The sequence below is a fragment of the Trematomus bernacchii genome, unplaced genomic scaffold (genome assembly GCF_902827165.1).
Source record: "Trematomus bernacchii unplaced genomic scaffold, fTreBer1.1, whole genome shotgun sequence".
Lineage (NCBI taxonomy): Eukaryota > Metazoa > Chordata > Actinopteri > Perciformes > Nototheniidae > Trematomus > Trematomus bernacchii.
This window is the reverse complement of record NW_022987803.1, coordinates 9657308-9677487: the sequence shown is the minus strand read 5'-3', so window position 1 is coordinate 9677487 and position 20180 is coordinate 9657308. Positions and strand designations below refer to the sequence as shown.

The 20180-nt window shown below is 42.7% G+C and overlaps 1 protein-coding gene across 2 annotated transcripts in view; it reads left to right on the top strand.

Annotated features, from left to right (window-relative positions):
• Nucleotides 1–20180, top strand: part of LOC117498559 (neurexin-3b-like) — a 314909-nt gene that overhangs the window by 215760 nt on the left and 78969 nt on the right. The window lies entirely within an intron of this gene.

Genomic DNA, 20180 nt, shown 5'->3' with positions numbered 1-20180 from the left:
CGTAGATGCAACAGATAATTCGCATATAGAAAGATTCAGGAAAAGAGAAGGCAAAGAAGAATGCTTTCCTATCAAAATGAAAAAGGAAACGAGCTCCCTCCTCAATTCTTTTTAGTGGACCGGCGAAGAGCGATAGTGGGACAGACATTCAGACATAGTGTTGGAGTGGAGGGCGGTCTATTGGGAGATGGGCGGTAAAGGTCAGGGACGAGGAGATGGCTCTAGCACAAGGATATAATTGGCTAGGCAGAGAGCCAATCCAACACACACAAAGGTAGGAGATAGTGGCCTGTTGCAGCTGGAGGGGGAATCAGAGCCTACTGGAGGGAATTGGAGAAACTGGAGAGAAATTGTATAAAAGTCTTCACAACGATTATTCGGTTCTTCATCTGTCAACCTTGTTTTTCCTGTTATTTCTACTCCTCTGCAACTCCTAGAAATCCCTTCCGCCAGTGTTGTGGTATCACTCTCTTCTTTTATGTCTCCGTCTCCTCCTACCTGTACGTTTTTGATATCCGAATACATTTTTTAAGGTTCCTATCTCAGTAATTTTCACTTTTGTCAATCGCAACTGTAATGCATTTGACTCTTCTCCCTTTCTCTTTCTCTCGCGCCTCCTTATCCCTGGAGTGGCTGCAGACATCCAGAAAGCCAGTTCCAACAGAATACCAATGCTCTCAAAATGGTGCAATAACCACCAGGCAAAAACCTTCATCTGCAGTAGGCCTATGTGTACACTTTTATACAGAGTCGAAAAAGTGCTCCAAAGAAAGGGGGTAATTCATCATTAACGGAATTATTCTTTTTCATACATTACATAATTGTTTTATCAAGGGCTTGCAGGAATGTGTTGGCGCCTGCTGTCGCTTCTGGCGCTGCTCAGGTGGTATTGATAGCTTTAGCCGTGCTCATTTGCATTGACAATGAGCAGTAATAAAAGCTGGATAGGGAGTTATGCGACCAAAACCATGACTACCAACCACCGCCAGCGCACTCCTGATCTCAGGTGTATTGCCAGATAATGGCTTTTGTGGCTTCAGGGTCATACGCGTACTCTTCCGCTCCAATAACATTAACATACATAGAAATGCTCACATAGAAAGACACTACTACAGCCCCTCATCATGTTTTGCATAATAAAGAGTGCCTCAATGCCACAGCAAAGAGAAAAGAAGGAGGTAGAGTAAGAGAGAGATTAGGTTAAGGGCTCTGTGTTAGATGCCTATCATCAAAGAGAATTAAAATCGTGTATTACAAGTAAAAAGCACCCTTAAGGCAGTTAGGAGTAGAAGTAGAAGGCAAGCAAAAGAGAAAGTGCTCTGGAAATCAGAGAGCAGCTTTGCTTTGGGAGGGAGGGAAGCTTGGCCCAATCAAACTATCCACAGGCATTGATTCAATGTGACGGCTGTAAGTGGTTGTAAGTGAGGAAATAGTCAAACTCCCATTGGCCAGGAGATGAAGATAGCTCTCTTAGGCTTGCAGAAGTTGATACACTGTCAACACTCGTGCTCAGCACAGGTTCATTTCCGCACCCAAGGGTGCATTAGTGGGTCCTTCTTTCTTCCTTGTTTTGATGTATCCTGGATACAGCATAGAGAGCTTTTTCCTCTAGGTCCGACAAGTCTTCGCTCACTGTTCAGCATTCGATCAACCACTCAGGATTTTAATTGGTCCCTACAATGCTTTGCTTATCTGAGTGTAACAGATTATTTCAAACTTTAGTTGAGATGAAATCTTCCATCATCTAGACAGAACAAAGCCTTGAAAAGTCAAACGTCTCTCCTCCTTTCATGTCTTTATTCTGTCCTATCCCGTCAGACGCTTCTTTTCCTGGTGATAAAGAACGTTGAAAAAGGCAAATAAGCGCAGCAAGACAGCATTGTTGGCAAGCCACCTTTCTCATGGGAACTCATTTTGCATCAGCGTAATGCTTTATTGATTTATTGGCAGCGTGAGAATGATCCATTTATCCCTGTCTCTGAGAGAAATATGAATGGTGTTGACGCGTTCTGGCTGAATAATCCTGGTATTAATCGAAGCCAAGGACTGTCAAGATGAGGGGATTGGGCTGTGTGAGGTCTCTAGTAGATGTGGCGTCCGAATTAGGCCACTCTGCGTAAGGGCGGGCCGGTGACACATTGATTCATCCTTTGGGAGCACAGTAAAAATACAGTTTCTTTAACCTATTAACACAGGCCTCACATGGATTCAAGTGATTTAAAGGGATTTATCCATTCGCTTTGCAAACATTGAAAAAAATAAAATCATGTTTTGGCCTTGGGGTTGCATCACCCCCCTGTGGCGCCATGTTGGAAGATGAGCTAAATGTGGCATTTCAAGGAGCCCTAAGTGAAATCTAATATGGCGTTTGTTTAATTAAAACCCAAGCAGTGTTTTGGGGGCAGCAGATTAGCGCTAAAAGATCCAATTAAAGTGTTTGGTGATAAAGGAGCCGCGGAGCCTGTTGGGCTTCCTCGCTGATAAGTGAAATACCTTGCAGGCAAACTTGATAGCGCTGATAGCATATAATGAGAAAGGCCCTCTTAGCCCCTTAGTGCTACACAGGGCTACAGCCAGACACTCACGCTCCTGCTGCTGACTCTCTCAACCTTTCCCTCCCCCCTAGAAACCAGAAACGCTTACTTTACTGCCATCTGATAGCATAATCAGCATGTCTGAGAGAGGAAGAGAAATATTTGGAAGCACTGATGCGTCCCTCATTTTCACTGAACCCTGACTACCAATACATTCTGTGCAAAGATGCTAAAAAGAAAAAACAATATTAAGGGAGAGAAGAGTTTTCTTTGGGGTTTGTTTGTTTTTCCTATCTTGCTTGGTTTTTCAAGCTTAGATAACTGTCTAAATCTTGTATTAGAAGACGCTCGAACAACCGCAATGTTGATGAAATAAAATTTGAATCTTTAGCATTCAACTGAGGGTTTTTTACGAACCAGTTATGTCTGTGCAAATGACTATAATTATGAGAAGTAGTGCCTTTTTATCCATTTAAACATACAAACGCAGCTGGCTGGAATGAGCAGGGCAGTTAGTCATAGGAGGCCTGTGCGGGGTGCATTTGTGTGAGCGGATATTGCGATGGGTAATGGGATGTGAGGCTTCATATATTCCCATTTCTCAGGGGTTTTTTCCCCCTGTCGGCCAAGCACATTAACAGTTTATTTCCAAACACTACCCCTCTCACTCCTGCCACCCTTAGTTACTATGCTGGAACCCGTATCTCGCCTCACCGGCCACTTCATCTCGCCACAATAGAGCACTCCGCACCAACCATTAGTGAAGCAATCAGCATACTGTATTGTAAATATTTGGCCGAGGCTATTTTCTAAGGACCCACAGCCAACTGAATAAGTATGAGATGTTCCGGATGAAATGTATACTTGCAGCGTGCATATGCAAACGTGCACCTACCTGCATACACACAACTGCTCCTGTATATCCATGCACGGCCAGGCACTCGCCCAGTCAAGCCTTTTTTCTTTTTCTTTCTCAACAAGGTTTCCCTTTTTTTCGTAAACACTGAATGCCTCCGTGCCTCGATAGAATTGCCATCAGCGTGAATAACTTCCATTGTACTTGCTGGCAGGGTGCTTGTGGTACTCTTGACAGAACAAAATACAAGTTTAAATTGATCAAGGTAATGTGGAATTTGACGGAGAAAAATGTTCTCCCAGAGAGAGCTTTGATGTTTTCACTTTCTTTCAATGTGTGATGTCAGGATTGCTCGTTGATTAGATGTATACATGCTCCGTTATGGCAGAAAGATACCTTCCAGTCCTTTCTTTCATCCCTGCATACTTGTTTGACACCGCTTTAATTTACAATTCAGTTATTGTCACATGCTGGTTTTTCGAGCAGAAAACGCAATCCATGTGTTGCATGGGTGTTTTGAAGTGAGTTGAAATGGTATATGGCAGCAGTCAGTATATTCCAAAAGCTGCTCAGAGCTTCAAATGCCTGCTTTTTTCATATCATGCTCTTACTTCCACAACCAAAAATAAACCCATTCAATTACAAATCACACAAAAGTAGAACAAAGCCGCACCAATGGTCCCCTTCCACGTGGGTATTCCTGCCATGGCTGCACAAGTGACCCCTTTGCCTGTCCTATAAATGGCTGGCCTGACCAAAGTGCCTAACCTTGAACACCCTATCACAGACTGGTCGCTTTCCAGTTGGGTATTCCTTCCATAGCTGCCTTGGTGACCTCTTTGTTTACCCTCTCCACCACTGGCCTGACCACTATGCCTAACCTTGAACATCCTATCATAATCACCTCAGACTGCTTTTATGCCATTCAATCTATCATATCCAGCATCAGCGTCAGACCTCTCACAGGAGCTCTACCACCTCCTTGATGGAGCTTAGGGTCAAGTGCGGCAATAGAATCGGGGGTAGCCAGTTTGTGCGCAAGATAAGAAAAGGCTTTGATAAGAGGCAAAATGCGAACAAGAATGCAGGCGGTAAAGCTGTAGAGTGAGATTTTCAAGAAGAGGGGATTCATGTTTCATATCTTACTGTGTTGGTACGAGGTGCTCTGGGTTCCAGCGGGGACAAATGATAGACTTGAAAAGCCTGCAGTTTAGTTCTTCTTCTGTATTTTGAAGAAACGGTTAGGTTGCAGATCACATTCTATGTGTTATTATTCTACTCCAGCAACCTGCTGTGTTACCTCAAGGTTAGCCTTTCCACTGTACGTAATATGGAACATATGCCTTTTGCCCATTACACCATTACAACTATTACTGTTCTGCCTCGGTCATCTATAAACAAAGCAATACAGGTAAATGTGTATTTACATACATAAAGCTTCAGTATGAAAGTAAATGTATTGTTCTTCTTGCATAGCCTTTGCTGCTTTTTATGCCTCCCACATGGCACAGTCAAACACATCCCCATCAGTATTCATATGTAACGCCGCGGTAAAATGAAGTCAGATCCTGATAGGCTCTGTGTGACTGTGGCACCTGTTGCCCTATTGGCTCAGCCCGCGGATTGATGTCTTCCCTTTGATGAAACAATAGCTCATGTCTAGACTATACAATGGGCCCTGTCACCTTGCCTTTCTACCGCAACATATTTAGAGTATGCTGGTTGCCAATCAGCTACATTTGTTTGATCAGAAATGGATTGTGCACCTATAGGTAGGTCTCCATATGGCAGGAGCACTGATATGTTTTAATGAGCTTGAATCCACAGGGTAGAGGAATACATTTCTCAATTTATTGTCCCTGGGCAAGGAGAGAAACAAACCTGTTGACTAAAGACATGCCCAAGTGTATTTAAATTATGCATTTTTTGTTCCTGTTTTGTCAAATGTAGCTCAGGGGTTCTGCGAGCTGAGACTTTCTTTGTCTTTCCAGTGCTTTTGCTCATTTTCATGCGTGCCATATGAGCCAAGACGTGTGCGAGCCTGTGCTGAAGGATTGAAGTAAGCTTTGTACAGAGGTTTTGCCTATAGTCCCCCGTCCCTGCTACCCATGCCACTGCAACAATTCCCCCATCCATTTGACTCACACAGAGTGGCAGATTTATTTTGCCTTTCATGAGCTGTTGAAAGCTGCCGTCGCTCGCTTTAAATTTCTCGTCAGTTCGGCTAAGTACATCTTCAAAGGCAGCAACTCGGGCCGCCTGGCATGGGTGGGGTTGAGGTATATGTACGAGAGATTGAATGAAGAGGAAAAAGAGAGAGGGTAGAAAAAAGGAAAGAAAGATACTCTTGGAAGCTTAGCTTCAAGGTATACACCTACTCACTTCTTGAAATATGCACACCAGCAAAAGGTAAGCCCATGAACACATACACAGAGCAGAGTTGATCTGTTTTAAGGGTAGTGTCCCCAACTGTGGTCAATTGATAAGAGTTTATGATCAAGAAACTTCTAGAACTGAGACGTTGTATATATATATATATTTATTGGAAGAAGTACATTTGAAAAAGGTATTGTGGATGCTGAAGCTTCAACTACTGTATGCAAGTCTTGTTCGATTTTATAAAGGAATGCACATTCCTTGGAAATATGACAATTTACTATAAATAAAGCTCAAAAAGGAACTTGATTTCCTCCAAAACATTTAGTTATGCCAACTCATTCTTGTCCCCCTCCCAAGGCATGATATGTCTTTATTCAATTTGATGCGTTCTAGAAAACAAATTCACATGACAATTGAATTACTCTCTTATCTGGCATGATGAGGGTTTGTACAGACATATAAATTGGGAACATACGAGAACGGGACAATTTGCTATAGGCTATTGAGGAACAGAGAAAAGTGTAAGCAAAGGTTTTCAAACAAACGTTCTGTTTCAGCACATCCACAAACAAACGTTCTGTTTCAGCACATCCACAAACAAAAAAACCGGAGCGACAGCAACACAGAGAGCTTTTTGGCTTAGTCTTTAATTAGGCCGACGTTGAGAGGCCAGCATGTTCCATCCCGCTGCCCTCCAAGCTCCGATGAGCCCTCTCAACCTCACCTCAGGCAGATTCAGCTAAGCCTTGGCTGCTGATCAGCATACACATCCGCATGCACTTTCACACAAGCTCACTTCATACTCCCAGGCTCCCATGCAGATGTGCGCATAGCTCCTCGAACAAGTGCTCACTTGGTGTCTTGTCTTGCCCTCAGTGTGAGTGGCATTCGCCCTCCTGCCGATCGCCAATCCATAACTCCCTCTTAAGTATTCCTTTAATTACAGCTTTAAAGAAGTACCCTTTTCCACATGTCTGTCCTTTCCTTCCCCCTTTAATCGATTGCAACTTCCTTGTTTATTCGTAGATAGCCTGCATGGCAGTGGCCTTCTTGAGAATCTATCTATTTGCCCCCTCCCCTCCTCCTCCACCTCCTAAGCCCATTCTCCTCCTTTGATAAAGGATTGGAAACAGATAACAGAGGAGGTGGTGCAGGACCGACCTCTCCACGGCTTTGTGGCTAAATGACTGAAAGGAGATGGATTGTGGTCCCGCCGCCAATTTTTCCTCCCGTGGCTTGAGTCACTGCTGTTTTTTTGTCTCAGGCTCAATGTCCTTGGAGCAGGGGAAACAACTACCAGCTAGACTCGGTCAAGGTATATGCAATGGTGGGGGAAGAGGAGAAGAATAGAGAGGAGAATTGAAGAGAGAGAGGGCATTAATTATAAGGTTGACACATTCAATAGAGGGCTGAAGTCAAACCACCTGCCGGAGGGAATTGGAAAACAGCAACTACAGAGCACCATTGCAATATCGAAGCCCAGTTGCAGTGATAAAGACTGTCTGAGTCAAGAGAGTGTGTAATCTAAGTGGAAGTGTGTGTGCCTTTGAGAACAAGAGAAGCTGTGAAAGAACAAGGTTATTGTGCATTGCATCTTAAATGGCATTCCGGCATTCAAGGTATATAGAGATTTAAAGGAAAAAACAAACTAGACGTATCATTCCACATGAAGAACCTCCACCCAAAAACAGCTGATTGTTCACCTAATGCCATTGGATTGAACTACCAAAACAAAATGGTTGACAGCCTGATTTTAGCTGACTCTTGATACACTTGCATTAATGACATAAAAACGTACAGTTAATGCGACCAAATTGCAAATGGAGACTTAGATCCAATCATGATTAACATATCAATAAGCAAAAAAATGCAATCTTTCGACTTAACCAAACTCCAAACTTCAATCGATGCTCCCATCTCCGACTTCTGATTGTAGGTTGTTCTTCTGGTCCAATTTCAAGAGATATTACTTCTGGTCTAACCCTAACCCATTAACGTGTTAGTGTTTGGAACTCTGCTTGAGGCGTTAGCTTAAACAAAGTGACACAATGCTTTATTTCTCACTGCCATTGCTTTGACAATTTTCTCCTAAACATATTCACTCATTTGGCAATTAAATGATGTTGTGCAAATCTCTTTTGGACTAACTTACTTACTTAACTTGGTGCAAAGTTTGGTTAAAGGTAGGGTAGGTAAGTTTGAGAAACCGGCTCGAGATCGCTAGAATTTGAAAATACACAACCGGAGAAAATCTGCCACTTCCTTATAGAGCCCCTCCTCCAACACACACAAACGCGCACATGACCAATGAGGGCACGAGATAAGTTTGTGCACAGATGGAAGGCTGACAGGCAGGTAGGCCATCCAGTTATTTTAGCCGGGCCGGGTAAAATGATTGGTCGTGCTTTTTACAGTACTACGGCTTCCACAGATGAAATTTTTTTATATATTTATTGTCAAAGCACTTAAGATACTTGCTATCGGGATGTTAAGAGCATTCCATGGAATATAACAAAAAGTGTATCTCGAGCCGGTTTCTCAAACTTACCTACCCTACCTTTAAGATCTGGTACTTGCATAGACCAAAGGATATATTTGAGATATTTTCATATCTGATGCCTTTTGTCCTGTTCGGGACATATGGCATTCATTCTACTCCTAACCTCACTTATTCAGTTTTACACAATAATTTGTCACAAAGCCGTCTGTTCTGTAGGTACAGTATGCTCAAATAATGATACTATATATTACAAATACCTATCCACAACTTATGGAACTTGTAAAGCTCTTATAAGTTCTAAGTGATTTCTTATGTCTCACCTATTGTAACCTCGACCAAACCACAGCTCAGCTCACTTTAGTCAACTTGTCAAGACCTTTCCATGAACACTCTCACCTCCCACTGGCTGAAATAAGCAGCAGGAGCTCCATCAAGGTAAGCAAGGCGCTCTGTACCATTGGGACCCCACAAAGAATGGCACACTTAAATGTGAACTTTATATATGTTACAGGTTGCACACTGAGATAAGTGTTGCCTTGTCCAAACCAATCACTTCATCAAGGTTGCCTTTGATGGCAGGCATCAGTTTGAATAGAGAGCTGTTTAGAGGGAAAAGCAGGGCCAAAGTGAGCGCTGCCTTAAATGTTTCTGTATAATTGAAGTCCTTGGCTCAGAGGGAGGCAACTTAGAAAACTTTGTAAAGTATAAACTTGATTGAATTTTGTTTTTCTGTCTCACACTTCAGCCTGTATGTGTGTGGTTTAACTGTTTTAGTGCAAAGGAGAGAGTGCAGGAGCTTGAGAGTTGAACAGTGCAATGTGAAGGTGTTTGATGTATGAAGGGTTGGACACAAACTCATGTTGGTGGCTGGGATGCGAGGTTGCTATGCCAACCGCAGGCACAGCTGGTCTAGCTTCGGAAAAGACAATGAAGCTGTGTATTAGCGGGCAATCATCAAATTCAAACAAAGAAAAGGCACAGAGCAAAACAAAAAAAGGTCACAAGGCATGTTTGTTCACAGTTTGGTTTTGATCTCAAAAATAGACATCAGTATTGTCAGCTTGATTGCATTGTTTGTTTACCTCCGCGAGGGAGAGCCATTACTGTGTATAGCACATAAGGTTCAAGTACTTTTTCTATTTGATGTTGTCAATATCAAAGGCAATATTAACCCTGCTTCATACAAGATGCTGATTCCTTTTAGCATCCGTCCGTCCAGCTCTCTAATCCAAATTCTTCAGAAGCAGGGGGCTCTCAAGTTGATTTATAAATAGAGTCTACCTGTAATTGAAATACACGGACGGCATGTCAGAAGAAAGAATGATTTGACAGGGCCGGCATGGAAAAGCAAGGCTTGCTTTCTCCGTCAGCTTGTAAGATTCTGTTTGTAGCTGTCAGCCTCCATTTAAAATTGCAATTTCTGTATGTGAGGGAGGACTGAATGCAGAGGTGCCGCCTTAATTATCACTTCCCGCTTTTGCAGACTTTCTGTCGAAGGAGAAAAAGAGGCGAAAAAGTTACACAGCTGTCTCAATCATCAGTGCTCTGAATTAACACCACCTATCTACCAGAAGCAAATATTGGAGCTGGTTGTCGGCGTGAAAGGTGGCAGCCACGATGACAGATAGTCAATCCATCTTGACTTATTACATTCTATACACAACTAGTCTGAGGCAAACAAACCGAACTAGCAAAATCCATTTGCTGCTGCGGTTTGTTGACATCTTGTGAAAAATAACCTTGCAGTATTATCTGCCTCACTGGGAGGGCATGTTCTTTATTCAGCCAAAACATTTCAGCACCTTTATCATTCTGTAAAATGGAGGGGAAAAACTGCCTATATGTACTGGTTCACTACAAGATGGCTGACTCTACAATTATCCAATGGTCAGCTTTTAAAGAATACTTTATTATAATACATTTTCCAATGGAAAGTACTATAGAAAATACAACAGTAGAAGCAGGAGTTTTCTTGTGAAATGTATACACCTAACATTTTGTTGTATCCACAAGGTCAAATTGAGCCCAAAACGTAACTGATTGAATCCCATAATTGTTACATCTGTGTTTGCTTGCTTCCAGTATGAGCTACCATCCAATGTTAGGTTTGAACTTAGTTTGCCAACTGTTGATACCCATCCCAGGAATGTGTATTGTGTTGTCGACACCCGTGTGATAGATACCAACAAATCTGGGAATCGCTCAGAAATATATTACTCCTTAAAGGGGACCTATCATGCAAAATGCACTTTTGTACGTCTTTTATACATGAATATGTGTCCCCGGTGTTCCAGGGAACTCACCAAGTGTCAGAAAACACAACCCTCTCTATTTTCCTCCATACCCAAATCTCTAAAAAAGGGGCTGCAACGGATCTGATAAAAACTGATCCAGATTTGAACACTGTCCTGACGTCAGGACGGTGGTGCTACGGCTATTGGGCCAACTCCACCAATCAGGAGGAGACAGCCACGGCCATTGCCGTTCGAAAGCGCTGGAGACGCTGTAGTACATATGCCAGGCCTGTAGATAGTGCTGTTCTCACTGAATCTGCCCTTGCAAAAACAGAGCTAAAAAATGTAAAATTGAGCAAAATGAGGCATGGCTAAAATGCATGATCTGTTTGGTATTTTGAAAAAAAAAAGTATAAATATGCCTTATATAGGTATGGTCCTACACTATATTATTCAAATATAGCATGATAGGTCCACTTTAATGCAACTACTGTTCAAAAACTCCACAAGATACCTTTTAAAACGATCATAATAAAGTGAAAAAAATCCCAAAGTATTTTTTATTAAATATCTAGGAAATAATAAACCTTCTAGGATTCAAGCTGCTTATAAATCTGTAAAGGTTATTTGACAAGTTAATATGGGGGGCACACACATTTTGTGACAAACATGTGAGCGAAGTGGGTGTTTTCAGGAATATCTTTCCTTTTAATGGATCTATGACTGTTCTAAAATCATATATTCTGGTTTATTATACCCACAGTTGGGATATTAAGGTCTGTGGTGGCTTAGCAGTTGGTGCAGGTTTGACGACATCTCCATTTATAAAGAACAAACCAAACCAAAGTTTCAAAGCAGTGTTTTTCAATCTAAACTTTCCCCATCGCTTGGACCAACAAAGGCAAAGTTTGTAAAAAAGTTCACAATGAGTGAACGTGACCAACTGGGGTTTGAGACACAAAGGCCCTTGGGATAAGATCAGTGGCTGAGGTTTCTTTGTTGCATGTGTGTGTGTGAGAGAGACAGAGACAGACTGGGAGAGAGTGAGGAGGAGTTCTGGGCTCTCCTCGAAGCCTTGGCAAACGCAGACAGGCTGCACTATCCTCCGGGGAAGATTCAATTATAAATGATGCTTCCTCTCGGACCCTTCTTGGAATCCCTTATTCTTTAGGAGATCTTCACCTAATCCTCAGCAGGGTTTGGCGTGGCCTGCCTCTAAAGTGATATGCCCCTCACGCATTGGTGTGTCATGCATTATGAATGATGCGAAGGAGACACTCGTGTCCTAATTTCGCTGAGAGCGGTGTGAACACCAACACTTGAGCTGACAGAATGCTAATTTCCGCTCATAGAAAGGAACAGGATTGAGTTAGGTTTTACAGAGCTTAAAGTGTCCCAAATAGTTGTTTGTGTTTACACCACCTTAAGCTGACTTGTCCCCACCTTAGCTGCCCATCTTTGTCTGTCTGCCTCTTCCTCTTTTAACCTGCATCCTTCTTCATCTCCCCCACCTCGCACCGTCTTCCCTTTCATCTCTGTTGCGATGTCTCCCTTTTCACCTTTCTAGAAATCCCACTGGTGGCAGCGTGCAGCATTAAAGCCAGCAGACAGGTCTTCTTTGTAGCCTAGAGTGCTGCGTGGATCTCAGCTGCAACCCTCTCCTTCCTCCTCCCCCCCCCCCCAGCCTCTGAAATCCTCTTCAGACCCCTTTCCCTCATCCTCTTCCTTTCCCAACCAGAGAGAAAAGGAGCTGACATCTCCAGAGAGCCGAGAAAAAGAAAATCATTTAAAGCCCCTTCCTTTCTGTCCGCTTGCCGCTACAACGGGGGAAGAGTGTCAGTAATGCAGCAGGAGGGAAGACAGAGAGAGTTGGGAGGGAGAGAAGGGGGAGTCTGGCTATCCGAGCTTCGCAGTAATGAGGGGAGAGTTGTTATGGCTCACCTTCTGCTGCTCTAGTCTGTGTGTGCATTTTCACTTGTGTACTTGGTTTGCGCCTCTGCAGTGTAACACGGAGCTGAAGTGAGGAGACATGACTGCTTCGTTAATGGGTGTCTCGTGAGTCGATCGTCTTGTTCTTCTGTAGAGATGTGAGGTTGATTTGACATGCCTGTGAGTAAAGAACTTACTTGTTTCCCAGAGAGTGGGGGCTGAACATATCAGGATCACATCTACGCCTCTCGACTATCTCTCCATCTGTGTTCCTTTCTTCTCCATGTCTGTCCTCCATATTCCCGCAAAAAAAGTGACTCTTCCACCTCTTTCCCCCTGCCATCCCTCTTCCACATCTCTACACTTCTGCCTCAGCGCCGTGATACAGATGGCAAATCGAGCTGTTCGGCGTGGAAATATGTGGCCCCCCCCTCCAGTGAAAGGGGACAAAAAGAGCTGTCTCAAGTGTTTTCAAGCACAATGTTTTACACACTAATTACAGGGAATAATTGTTGTGACAGAAGTGCAATAGATCTGCATTCTAATGGTCAGCAGTTTGGATTGTATAGAAGTCTATGAGAACATGACCCTACTTCTTCACCTGATTTATTACCTCAGTAAACATTTCCCTGACAAGTTCATGGTCTCAATTCTTAGCTTCAAGTCCTTTTGAATACAGCATGAAGTTCAATTTGGAAATGATGGTCCAATTTACAGAGAAATAGACACAAATAATTGGGGTATGCTTTAAAACATTGCTACCTTTTGTGAGACCAGTTGCAGAAACAAGTCAGATTGTACATGAAAAAGTGACCCTACTTCTTCACTTGATTTATTACAACATCCCACTTACGAGTTTCTAAATTCTTAGTTTGAAGTCTTTGTTAATACAGCATGAAGTTCAATTTGTAAATGATGGTCCACTTGAGAGGAAAATAGGCGATCAATCCGGGAGTGACATTGCTACCTTGTGATAGACCAGTTCAAGTTCATAGAAGTTCATTTGAACATGTGTGGTTGCCTAAAGTGCTCGGTTGTACTTAGCTCCAACCATTTGTGTCACTTCTGCTGCCAAAACCCAAGATGGCAAAACCCAAGATCTTTTTCACGTGGGAAAGTCATAAGAAAATCACCTTGGAAATGTATCTCTATTTTACTTTTCACATAATCTTCCCTCAATTTGGTGGTTAATTGTTTAATTAGAAGATGAATGGATGATGTAAACAGTTGTTGGTTGCAGCCCTATAGAGCAGCACAAAATGTTCCTGTGCTGACTGTTGACATGGTGTTTTCCTGTCACCTGCATTCCCTCTGCACCGACACTAACAACACACTCCAACAAAACACCCAGCACTAAATCTCACTGCAGCAGAGAGCCTTTGCTTCTCTTGGCAGTGGTGGGCAACTATAGCACAAATTCAACCACTGTAGTATTTGACTGCTCAATTCTAGCGAGTACAGCTGCTGCCCAGCGGCTCAGACTTTATCATCCTGGCTACTGGTGCTGCAGCAGCAGAAGAAGAAGAAGAAGAAGAAGCTGCCTGAGCGTCTGCCACGCTTCGGTGCATTTGCTATCTGGCTCATAAAGTTAGAATATGACCCTGACAAAAGGCCACAAAATGTAAAATATACAATGAGTAATCCATATGTGTAAACACGTCAAGATAAGCTATAATCTTTTCTGCCACATCTTGACATTCATTCAAGTTTACACATGAGCGATCCTTACCAGTGATCATACTCGATATAAGATAATTACGTACATATGTTTAATTAGGCTGAACATTTAATTTAAATTAAAATATCAATTTTGCTTAGGGCGAATATCTTGGTAAAAACCCATAAACAAAATCCTCTTAATCGCAATTCTGTATGTGTTTCACAGCGTGTTGCCTGCACATATATCATAATACAGCTCTTTCACTTTCCCCTGTGCACGCCCCGTCCATTCTGTCTGTGTTTTTCCTCCTCTTCTATTACCCCTGCTTTTTGGCGCGTGAATCCATGTAGTGCGGTAATGCTCCAGCTTATTATAACGGGGAAACAGACAGTGTAAATCATTCAAGGCTGGCTGTTTTCTGTACATAGCCATTCTTCACAACACGCTGCCCTTCATCAATCATATTCTGCATTTTGTTCAGTGGCGCTGATGAGTGATGGGACACGTGGCCACCGTATTTTGACAGTCGAGATATACACACATACAAAGTGAATTTTGTGAGTATATGCTGCAAAAGAAAACACTCATATAGACATACTGTGTATAGGGTTTTAGCCATTTGCTCTGAACTTGCTGAGATAGGGGGGAGAGGGAGGGGGGGATCTATCATCTGTCTCGTCCCTCACTCTATCCCGGAGGGGAGAGGCAACAGTTGGAAATATGAATTATGAAATGATAGGAGGTTGTAAAATGGAGATAAATCCCGATGATTACACAGCTCAGTATCTCACAATTCGATTCCTTCGTCAATGATTCTTTATTGTAGCCGTGTGAAGGACAGCAGGCCTAATAATTCCCCATGTATGAAGCATGGCAGGGGAAAGAATTGCTATGATAGAGTTCTTTTGAACGTGATTGAGGAGGCAATTACATTTTGCATCTCACTTTCAGGATTTGTTTTTTTTTTAGATTTTTTTCTTTTCAAGGCTCCTCTCTTCTCCTCATTCTCCGATGGCAGAGAATTCGACCACATCAAACCGTGTTTGTCTTCTCCTTCCATCCCCTGGGGTGCCAGAGCTGCAGAAAGCCCCAGAGATAATAAGGAAAAGACATAAAAGCACATAAACAACACACACCGAGGAGAAAGGAGTGTGTGTGTGCTTGCAGATGTGTGTGTTCAGACTATTAGATGTCTATGGAGATGTCTTTCAGCATGTGTGTGTGTGTGTGTGTGTGTGTGTGTGTGTGTGTGTGTGTGTGTGTGTGTGTGTGTGTGTGTGTGCATACTGTACTTAGACAGAACATTTACCCACTGCAGTTTGTGCCTCGTTCGGAAGCTGGCAGAGGCTCCTTCTTCTTTCTGGCTGCCCATACACTCATGCACATACAGGTGCACACATCCAACTCCTCTCACCCTCCACCTCCCTGCAGGCTGTGCAGTTGAACAGACTGTAACACTCTTTTACTCTAGGTCTCCGACCAGATGCCTCTAAACAGAGGGTTTTATCCCAGCATGGTGTGAAGCCTGAATACAACCAATTACCCAGTTACAACAGACATGCGCCGTGGCAGCTGCTCTGCTCTTTTCGCTCTTTTATAGATAGCATTGTTGCCTAGTGCGGTTTCAATGTGTGAGTGAAAGATGAGGGAGAAGAGCGTGCAAACATGCCTGGAATGGGGTTTGCTCAGGTCCCAAAAATGCCTTTATAGTGTAAAAGTGTCAAATGTAAGCCTTAAATAGGATTCTGACAGCTCTAAGAATTTGATTGGATTATGATGTTAATGTTATTTTTATAAAGTTGTATGAATCTCAATCACTTTATGCGTTTCTTGGAAACAATTCCCCCCAAAAATGGCTTTCTTTAGAGTGTTCGTATGAAAACAAATAATATAATCAGCAAAAAAAAAGCATTGAAAACAGAGGCAAGCTGTTTCCAAGCATGCGCCCAGATCGTTCATTTACTTTGAAAGTAATTCTGGAACGCAGATTTTCCTTTATATCCTTTGTACTTTTTGCCAGTTTTGGCATGAAATAGGTCTCAATTTGCATTCATTATAGTCTTTTAAAGTCTTACAGTTACCCTTGTTGAAACCAGCAGAAACGTTGTTATAGTGTACGTAAAATCACCGCACATTGGGGGCTCCACAGGCAATCTTTTTTACCCCACTACGACTATTTCCCCCCGCTGGTCAAGTCTATTGAAACTGGTGACCTACCATCATTTCAGCCTCTGTGCGAAAATACCATCCTCTTCTTTTTAGAGAAAAAACCCCCCCTCTATCCTCTAGTTGGGTAATGTCACGTGGGGTGGGCCTGAAGGACAGCACATAGTTCTGTTCTGCAGACAGGTGTCCTGACCTTCTGTCTGCACTCCCACGCCTCGGGGGACCTCTGCGAAATAGAGGCCAAGGCTCTGACCTAGTCTCTCATCTACAGTTTGTCTCTGAACGGAGGTCCACAGCCAAGGCAATGAATCACAACAGTGGAGAGCAATGCATTAGCACAAAGCCTTTATTTCAAAACTAACACCGGAGCTTTAAAGGTCCATATTGGAGTATTTCCTTGTATTTGTAACAAAGAGTGTTGTTTATATCTCTTTCACTCACAATCAATAGAGCACCCATATGTTTAGATTTCAAATGGCCTCCCTCCAATACCCACTAGCCATTGCAAGATTGCATTATTCAAATATGGAGATGAAAGTCCCCCTCTGATCCACCAAAAATAACATATTGTGGAGTAATCTGTTTGTAGATTTGATTCCTTTGATGATATTATCCCCCTGGGGTTGGCTTTACACCGGGGCATCGTAGCTTTGAAGGCCATGTATGTTGAACAATTCATGTCTGCTGTTTAAGTTGTCAGCGTCCATCTCTGGGAGATTGCCAAGAATGACCACGAGAGCACATGAAAAGTCTGCACAAGAATACAAACCTTGAAGAGGATTTCAACATTACCATTAAAGAACATTTGTACTGCTTTAAGTATAACTTTTAACCTGTTTGGATTTGATTCGATAAAAATGTTAGCTGTTGTATCAAATTCTTTGTTAAACCCAAGCAGATAATGGTAAACAATAGGGGTGTAACGGTTCACAGAATTCACGGTTCTGTATGTACCTCGGTTTGGGGGTCACGGTTCGGTACGGGTTCGGTACAACAAGAAAAAGAAAAGAAAAGTCCCAAATGCATAATTCCAGGTTTGTTTTTTATTTATTTTTGAACAGTAGTGCAAGTTTCAGTAAAAAAATAAGGAACTTTAACATTTTGAATAATTAACTGTATTACACAGTTCAAAACAAACCACAAACAGTACCACAGACACTCAGATGGCTGTATTATCTATAATGGCTGATGTCAAACAAAAAGGTTCAATAAGCTGTAAAACTAAAAAGAATGTCTTGAAAATATTACAAAATAAATAATAAGATAGTGTTTCAATCACTTTCAATCACAATCAATAAAAGCCGGGGTCCTCCACTATTGCATAAGGGCGCATAGCCGTTGAAATATACATGCCAATAGCTTCCGTTATTTCTTTTGGTCTCTCGGCTTTCATGTCTATTGGCTTCTTAAAAACAGCGGGGATAAGCTGTTGAACTGCTGTTGTCTTTTGCCGGGCTCCGGTGATTGGCATACTGGGTGATGCCTTCTGATATGATTTAGCATGTTTGGCGTGTGTTACCATTAGCATACCGCACCGTAAAAAAAGGCGTATTCATCGTGTGACTGCATGCACCAAACCGTGACGTCCGAACCGTGACGGTACGGGATGAATACGGATACCGTTACACCCCTAGTAAACAAAAAAGCACAAAACCCATTACGTTGGAACACTGATATCCTCCTACATTATGGTTCGTTTTAGTAATGAAGCAAGTTATTTTCCAGACAATGAATGACATTCTTTTTTGCAGCCCCCTTGTGTTTTGTTTTTAATTACATGTGCATTTTAAAACGTTTTTGCTAATGTGAGATCATCTTACTAATGTAGAGTACAAACATCTTCAAAACAGCTGAACTTGTTGGTTCATTTTATTTTAATGAAGAACAGGCTTTTTGCATTTAGATTTATTTTGAATGCGCAAACCTTGAAAAGACTATTGTTTGTTCGCCGTTACTGGCCAGGTTAATACCCAAGGAGGTGTACAGTAAGTGAAAGTATTTGAGAGTATGCATGCTAAAACATTCCATTGCTTATCCACTTTCATCCAATTATTTTCAACTTCCACTAAGAGTGGAAAAATCTCCCTCGCATGGAAAAGCCCTTTTGTCTCTTAAAGTGGACCTATCATGCTATATTTGAATAATATATTGTAGGGCCATACCTACAGTATATAAGGTATATTTATACGTTTCTGTTTTCAAAATACCAAACAGATCATGCATTTTAGCCATGCCTCATTTCGCTCTATGTGCTGTTTGCTGTCTACGGGTCTGATTCTGCTGACCACGCCCCCCTGCAGGAGAGGGGAGACGTGCTCTGATCAGCTGCTGGGCTGTCAGAAGAGGGGGAGAAAAAGAGATCTCCGTCCTCCGTGTTTTATTATATAGAGTCGTTATTCATTTGTTTTAAAGCTCAATAAATAACAAAGAAGACCTTTGACCGGCACTTTTCTAATTTTGTCCAGAAGATTTAAACTTTAACGGACATCTTGACCGGCGAAAGAAACTGAAACTGAAACTCTGCCGCACGGTCCCCTCGTTCCTTGGAAGAGGCGGAGAGGTGGGTGTTTGTCATCTGCTGGTGGACTAACCAGAGAGAATTACAGTGCTTGCCTCGACGGGGAGGGATTGCATTGAATTAAAGCAGCAGGAGCAAACGCTTGCCTCGGGGAGGGAGAAAAAAAGCCACAGCGGAGAATAAACAGAAGGGTAACCATGGTAACTATGGGCGGGAAGTCTTCTTCGCTGCTTTTGTGGCAGACTACTTACAGGCCTGGCATATGCACTACAGCGTCTCCAGCGCTTTCGAGCGGCAATGGCCGGCCGTGGCCCAACCCCACATTCCCCTGATAGGTGGAGAGTTGGCCCAATAGCCATAGCGCCACTTCTGTGACGACATAGAAGTGTTCAAATCTGGATCAGTTTTTATCAGATCCGTTGCAGCCCCTTTTTTTAGAGATTTGGGTATGGAGGAAAATAGAGAGGGTTGTGTTTTCTGACACTTGGTGAGTTCCCTGGAACACCGGGGACACATATTCATGTATAAAAGACGTACAAAAGTGCATTTTGCATGATAGGTCCCCTTTAAGTGAACTTATTCAAATGAAACTCTTGACCATGAGAGTTAAGCCTTGCTAACCATCCATTCACTTGTTTTTCTCCATTCACATCAGATGAGTATCGGCAATGATGCCACACTTTGCTTCACACAATTGAGTTAATTGATATGCAGTGGACTTCCTCGCTGTGTGAAAATACAGGATGTGCAGTCTGGGCCGAGCAGGTTTTCATGGATACTTGCAACATTTCGGCGTTCTCGGGTTCTCTCTCTTCTCTGTACTCTGTAATAATCACCCACTTGTGTGATCTATGCGAGAAGGCAGCAAGTGTTTGAGTCTGCACACGTGTTTGCACACTTATATACTTCACAATGTGCCTCCATCAGCCCACCGGTGTGTGTGTGTGTGCGTCTGCCGATGTGCGTGTGGCCGTCTGTGTGCGTTTCATGCTGAACATTGTCTTCTTGAAACACTGAGCAAATTTCTTCAACGTGATAATTGGCTCCCCGGGGTGCTTGTATCTTTGCTGCTCATGATCGTCATCCCCTCCAGAAAAAAAGAGAGTGTGTGTTAGATGAGATAGGCGAAGTTTGCTCGTTTGCCGGGGAAGCTGATCCCAAGTCTGCCTGAACTCTTTTGGCAAGAAGAAACTTTGAGGCAATGAGACAGCAGGGCTAGATCCGGTGCAACCTGGCTGCAGGCTGCTCTCTCAGCGCCTTGCTTTCCATGGAAGAAATGAGCTATTTGAGGCAGGTGATACATGACGCAAACATCAGCTGCAATGTCATTGAGAGCAATGAAGGGATTTTATTGTTCCTCTCCGAGAAAAAAAAGGAATTCTCAAAGGGGAGGCGTCCGTGGTA